Source organism: Phyllobates terribilis, unplaced genomic scaffold (assembly GCF_046119375.1).
Source record: "Phyllobates terribilis strain yellow unplaced genomic scaffold, ASM4611937v1 Scaffold_13__5_contigs__length_258822181, whole genome shotgun sequence".
NCBI lineage: Eukaryota > Metazoa > Chordata > Amphibia > Anura > Dendrobatidae > Phyllobates > Phyllobates terribilis.
In genome coordinates, this window is record NW_027362773.1 from 183521747 (window position 1) to 183529239 (window position 7493).

The window sequence follows — 7493 nt, forward strand, 5'->3', positions numbered from 1 at the left end:
TTTTTTCAGAGCTAGATGCAGAAAAAAATTATATTCAATTTGCAACCTGATGGAGGTCAGTATAGATGGACTAATAGAACAAGTCCCACACACAGCTAGAAGCCCAAATATTTTTTCAGAGGTACATGCAGAAAAAAATTATATACAGTTTGCAACCTGATGGAGGTCAGTATAGATGGACTAATAGAACAAGTCCCAAACACTGCTAGAAGGACAAATACTTTTTCAGAGCTAGATGCAGACAAAAAATTATTTTGAATTTGCAACCTGATGGAGGTCAGTATAGATGGACTAGTAGAACAAGTCCCACACACTGCTAGAAGGACAAATATTTTTTCAGAGCTAGATGCAGAAAAAAATTATAATCAATTTGCAACCTGATGGAGGTCAGTATAGATGGACTAATAGAACAAGTCCCACACACTGCTAGAAGGCCAAATATTATTTCAGAGCTAGATGCAGAAAAATATTATATTCAATTTGCAACCTGATGGAGGTCAGTATAGATGGACTAATAAACCAAGTCCCACACACTGCTAGAAGGCCAAATATTTTTTCAGAGCTAGATGCAGACAAAAAAATATTTTTAATTTGCAACCTGATGGAGGTTAGTATAGATGGACTAATAGAACAAGTCCCACACACTGCTAGAAGCCCAAATATTTTTTCAGAGGTAGATGCAGAAAAAAATTATATTCAGTTTGCAACCTGATGGAGGTCAGTATAGATGGACTAATAGAACAAGTCCCACACACTGCTAGAAGGCCAAATATTTTTTCAGAGCTAGATGCAGATAAAAATTATTTTTAATTTGCAACCTGATGGAGGTCAGTATAGATGGACTAATAAGACAAGTCCCACACACTGCTAGAAGCCCAAATATTTTTTCAGAGGTAGATGCAGAAAAAAATTATATTCAATTTGCAACCTGATGGAGGTCAGTATAGATGGACTAATAGACCAAGTCCCACACACTGCTAGAAGGCCATATATTTTTTCAGAGCTAGATGCAGACAAAAAAATATTTTTAATTTGCAACCTGATGGAGGTCAGTATAGATGGACTAATAGAAAAAGTCCCACACACTGCTAGAAGCCCAAATATTTTTTCAGAGGTAGATGCAGAAAAAAATTATATTCAGTTTGCAACCTGATGGAGGTCAGTATAGATGGACTAATAGAACAACTCCCACACACTGCTAGAAGGCCAAATATTTTTTCAATGCTAGATGCAGAAACAAATTATTTTTAATTTGCAACCTGATGGAGGTCAGTATAGATGGACTAATAAAACAAGTTCCACACACTGCTAGAAGCCCAAATATTTTTTCAGAGGTAAATGCAGAAAAAAATTATATTCAGTTTGCAACCTGATGGAGGTCAGTATAGATGGACTAGTAGAAGAAGTCCCACACACTGCTAGAAGGACAAATATTTTTTCAGAGCTAGATGCAGAAAAAAATTATATTCAATTTGCAACCTGATGGAGGTCAGTATAGATGGACTAATAGAACAAGTCCCACACACTGCTAGATGGCCAAATATTATTTCAGAGCTAGATGCAGAAAAATATTATATTCAATTTGCAACCTGATGGAGGTCAGTATAGATGGACTAATAAACCAAGTCCCACACACTGCTAGAAGGCCAAATATTTTTTCAGAGCTAGATGCAGACAAAAAAATATTTTTAATTTGCAACCTGATGGAGGTTAGTATAGATGGACTAATAGAACAAGTCCCACACACTGCTAGAAGCCCAAATATTTTTTCAGAGGTAGATGCAGAAAAAAATTATATTCAGTTTGCAACCTGATGGAGGTCAGTATAGATGGATTAATAGAACAAGTCCCACACACTGCTAGAAGGCCAAATATTTTTTCAGAGCTAGATGCAGATAAAAATTAATTTTAATTTGCAACCTGATGGAGGTCAGTATAGATGGACTAATAAGACAAGTCCCACACACTGCTAGAAGCCCAAATATTTTTTCAGAGGTAGATGCAGAAAAAAATTATATTCAGTTTGCAACCTGATGGAAGTCAGTATAGATGGACTAGTAGAACAAGTCCCACACACTGCTAGAAGGACAAATATTTTTTCAGAGCTAGATGCAGAAAAAAATTATATTCAATTTGCAACCTGATGGAGGTCAGTATAGATGGACTAATAGACCAAGTCCCACACACTGCTAGAAGGCCATATATTTTTTCAGAGCTAGATGCAGACAAAAAAATATTTTTAATTTGCAACCTGATGGAGGTCAGTATAGATGGACTAATAGAAAAAGTCCCACACACTGCTAGAAGCCCAAATATTTTTTCAGAGGTAGATGCAGAAAAAAATTATATTCAGTTTGCAACCTGATGGAGGTCAGTATAGATGGACTAATAGAACAACTCCCACACACTGCTAGAAGGCCAAATATTTTTTCAATGCTAGATGCAGAAACAAATTGTTTTTAATTTGCAACCTGATGGAGGTCAGTATAGATGGACTAATAAAACAAGTTCCACACACTGCTAGAAGCCCAAATATTTTTTCAGAGGTAAATGCAGAAAAAAATTATATTCAGTTTGCAACCTGATGGAGGTCAGTATAGATGGACTAGTAGAAGAAGTCCCACACACTGCTAGAAGGACAAATATTTTTTCAGAGCTAGATGCAGAAAAAAATTATATTCAATTTGCAACCTGATGGAGGTCAGTATAGATGGACTAATAGACCAAGTCCCACACACTGCTAGAAGGCCAAATATTTTTTCAGAGCTAGATGCAGAAAAAAATTATATTCAATTTGCAACCTGATGGAGGTCAGTATAGATGGACTAATAGAACAAGTCCCACACACAGCTAGAAGCCCAAATATTTTTTCAGAGGTACATGCAGAAAAAAATGATATACAGTTTGCAACCTGATGGAGGTCAGTATAGATGGACTAATAGAACAAGTCCCAAACACTGCTAGAAGGACAAATACTTTTTCAGAGCTAGATGCAGACAAAAAATTATTTTGAATTTGCAACCTGATGGAGGTCAGTATAGATGGACTAGTAGAACAAGTCCCACACACTGCTAGAAGGACAAATATTTTTTCAGAGCTAGATGCAGAAAAAAATTATATTCAATTTGCAACCTGATGGAGGTCAGTATAGATGGACTAATAGACCAAGTCCCACACACTCCTAGAAGGCCATATATTTTTTCAGAGCTAGATGCAGACAAAAAAATATTTTTAATTTGCAACCTGATGGAGGTCAGTATAGATGGACTAATAGAAAAAGTCCCACACACTGCTAGAAGCCCAAATATTTTTTCAGAGGTAGATGCAGAAAAAAATTATATTCAGTTTGCAACCTGATGGAGGTCAGTATAGATGGACTAATAGAACAACTCCCACACACTGCTAGAAGGCCAAATATTTTTTCAATGCTAGATGCAGAAACAAATTATTTTTAATTTGCAACCTGATGGAGGTCAGTATAGATGGACTAATAAAACAAGTTCCACACACTGCTAGAAGCCCAAATATTTTTTCAGAGGTAAATGCAGAAAAAAATTATATTCAGTTTGCAACCTGATGGAGGTCAGTATAGATGGACTAGTAGAAGAAGTCCCACACACTGCTAGAAGGACAAATATTTTTTCAGAGCTAGATGCAGAAAAAAATTATATTCAATTTGCAACCTGATGGAGGTCAGTATAGATGGACTAATAGAACAAGTCCCACACACTGCTAGATGGCCAAATATTATTTCAGAGCTAGATGCAGAAAAATATTATATTCAATTTGCAACCTGATGGAGGTCAGTATAGATGGACTAATAAACCAAGTCCCACACACTGCTAGAAGGCCAAATATTTTTTCAGAGCTAGATGCAGACAAAAAAATATTTTTAATTTGCAACCTGATGGAGGTTAGTATAGATGGACTAATAGAACAAGTCCCACACACTGCTAGAAGCCCAAATATTTTTTCAGAGGTAGATGCAGAAAAAAATTATATTCAGTTTGCAACCTGATGGAGGTCAGTATAGATGGATTAATAGAACAAGTCCCACACACTGCTAGAAGGCCAAATATTTTTTCAGAGCTAGATGCAGATAAAAATTAATTTTAATTTGCAACCTGATGGAGGTCAGTATAGATGGACTAATAAGACAAGTCCCACACACTGCTAGAAGCCCAAATATTTTTTCAGAGGTAGATGCAGAAAAAAATTATATTCAGTTTGCAACCTGATGGAGGTCAGTATAGATGGACTAGTAGAAAAAGTCCCACACACTGCTAGAAGGACAAATATTTTTTCAGAGCTAGATGCAGAAAAAAATTATATTCAATTTGCAACCTGATGGAGGTCAGTATAGATGGACTAATAGACCAAGTCCCACACACTGCTAGAAGGCCATATATTTTTTCAGAGCTAGATGCAGACAAAAAAATATTTTTAATTTGCAACCTGATGGAGGTCAGTATAGATGGACTAATAGAAAAAGTCCCACACACTGCTAGAAGCCCAAATATTTTTTCAGAGGTAGATGCAGAAAAAAATTATTTTCAGTTTGCAACCTGATGGAGGTCAGTATAGATGGACTAATAGAACAACTCCCACACACTGCTAGAAGGCCAAATATTTTTTCAATGCTAGATGCAGAAACAAATTGTTTTTAATTTGCAACCTGATGGAGGTCAGTATAGATGGACTAATAAAACAAGTTCCACACACTGCTAGAAGCCCAAATATTTTTTCAGAGGTAAATGCAGAAAAAAATTATATTCAGTTTGCAACCTGATGGAGGTCAGTATAGATGGACTAGTAGAAGAAGTCCCACACACTGCTAGAAGGACAAATATTTTTTCAGAGCTAGATGCAGAAAAAAATTATATTCAATTTGCAACCTGATGGAGGTCAGTATAGATGGACTAATAGAACAAGTCCCACACACTGCTAGAAGGCCAAATATTTTTTCAGAGCTAGATGCAGAAAAATATTATATTCAATTTGCAACCTGATGGAGGTCAGTATAGATGGACTAATAAACCAAGTCCCACACACTGCTAGAAGGCCAAATATTTTTTCAGAGCTAGATGCAGGCAAAAAAATATTTTTAATTTGCAACTTGATGGAGGTTAGTATAGATGGACTAATAGAACAAGTCCCACACACTGCTAGAAGCCCAAATATTTTTTCAGAGGTAGATGCAGAAAAAAATTATATTCAGTTTGCAACCTGATGGAGGTCAGTATAGATGGACTAATAGAACAAGTCCCACACACTGCTAGAAGGCCAAATATTTTTTCAGAGCTAGATACAGATAAAAATTATTTTTAATTTGCAACCTGATGGAGGTCAGTATAGATGGACTAATAAGACAAGTCCCACACACTGCTAGAAGCCCAAATATTTTTTCAGAGGTAGATGCAGAAAAAAATTATATTCAGTTTGCAACCTGATGGAGGTCAGTATAGATGGACTAGTAGAACAAGTCCCACACACTGCTAAAAGGACAAATATTTTATCAGAGCTAGATGCAGAAAAAAATTATATTCAATTTGCAACCTGATGGAGGTCTGTATAGATGGACTAATAGAACAAGTCCGACATACTGCTAGAAGGCCAAATATTTTTTCAGAGCTAGATGCAGTCAAAAAATTATTTTGAATTTGCAACCTGATGGAGGTCAGTATAGATGGACTAGTAGATCAAGTCTCACACACTGCTAGAAGGACAAATATTTTTTCAGAGCTAGATGCAGAAAAAAATTATATTCAATTTGCAACCTTATGGAGGTCAGTATAGATGGACTAATAGAATGATGCTATGCCCAAAAGGTTTTACTTCACTAGGTGTAGTAAAAAAATTGGTATTCTATACACAGGTGGTGTATCTTGCAACACAGATAGGCTACTCCACTGACTAACACAGGCCAAAAAGGATTAGCTTTGCTAGATTCAGTCAAATGCTGTGAAAAAAACTTGCACAGCACTGGCACAGACCTGCCTGGCAAAAACTGATAGGAACTGATGTAACTTAGTCCTGAAAAGGACTGCAATTACAATTAGTCTTTACTCCCACAACCTATCTATTTAAGAGCACAGACCAGCCTGATAAAAGTCGTAGGAAATGCTGTAACCTAGTCCTTAAAAGGACTGCAATCACAACTATTCCCTACTCCAAAGCTATCTGTAGATTTGTGCGAAAATTGGCTTGAAATTAGCAAGGTATAGCGCACACAGCAACAGCGGTGCCGTCTAACACGCAGCTGCAGCAGTGAGAAAATGGTGGTGACGGGGAAAATGGCTGGGTCTTATAGGGCAAGGACATGTGACATACACTGCCAATGACACATGCCCTTGCTTGTGTGAAAAAAAGCACTTCGCTCCGTGTGTGCGCTGCTGATAGGCTGACAGATTGCACCTCCCCACTGTAAATGCGGGAAAGAGAAAAAAAAATGAAAATCTTCATTATTCCTGCAGAGATCCATCCCCTGCCCCTCCCCCCGCCCCGCTGTACACTCAAACTGCGTATTAACATTAATTTTCATCATTACTGAGAAAAAATCCAGTTATGATTTTGGTGCACGAACAGTTATCGAACATAACCTCGAACAGCCGAATTTTTCTCAAATCGTTCATGTTCGCCGAATGGCCCGAACACCGCCCAAAACAGCTCGAATTTGAGATTGACGAATAGTTCGAATCGAACAACGCTCATCTCTAATTATGATGAAAACTGGTTCTAAAGCTGTTCCGCAAATGTATTTCTAACACACATTGGTAAATTAATATCTCCTCCCTTTTTATTCCACAAGTGTGCTTAAAGTTCCATGATATCACAACAAAGACAGTTTCAAAATGTTGATGAAATCTGGCTAATAATTAGCGTGCTGGATCTATCAGCTGGAAAAAGGGTGAGAAAAAAAGAAATTGCAAAACTTCTGCTCATCCAGAAGTCACTAAAGATTTTTCATGGTGTGCTAAAAGTTTCCATCGGAAAGATAATTCAAGTAGAGTTGGTGCAAATCAAAGTTCATATCCCAGTCCATCAGCCACGGCAGTGGTCTGTGTTCGCTGGAAAAAAGGAGGATTTGCACCACATACCTGATGGCACCCTCTGAGCTTCGTTTGATTTGTGGTGTGATGCACAAGTGACATCTCACCCGGCTGACTAATCAAAAGAAGATCTACAGATGCTGTTAAGCTGGTTCTACAAATACAGTCCATAGATTACAGACCATTTCTGTGGGGGATAGACTTGGGAATGTGGAAATTGATCTACTCAGATAATTCGTCAAAATGTTACATGAAGTTAAACGTAGTTGGCAGGATTTGAACCTACGCGGGAAGACCCCAATGGATTTTTAGTCCATCGCCTTAACCACTCGGCCTCAACTACTCAGACACTGTTTCATTCTTATGAGTTTCACACCTTTTCTTATAGCACCATGATCAATATGAGTGATTATCCTTCTGGAAGACATTTCAGAAAATGGAAGA

The 7493-nt window shown here is 37.3% G+C and overlaps 1 non-coding gene across 1 annotated transcript; it reads right to left on the reverse strand.

Moving 5' to 3' along the window:
- Positions 1-7310: 7310 nt before the first annotated feature.
- Positions 7311-7392, reverse strand: TRNAF-AAA (transfer RNA phenylalanine (anticodon AAA)). The gene has a single exon. It is a non-coding gene; the product is annotated as a tRNA-Phe (tRNA).
- Between the last annotated feature and the right edge of the window lie 101 nt (positions 7393-7493).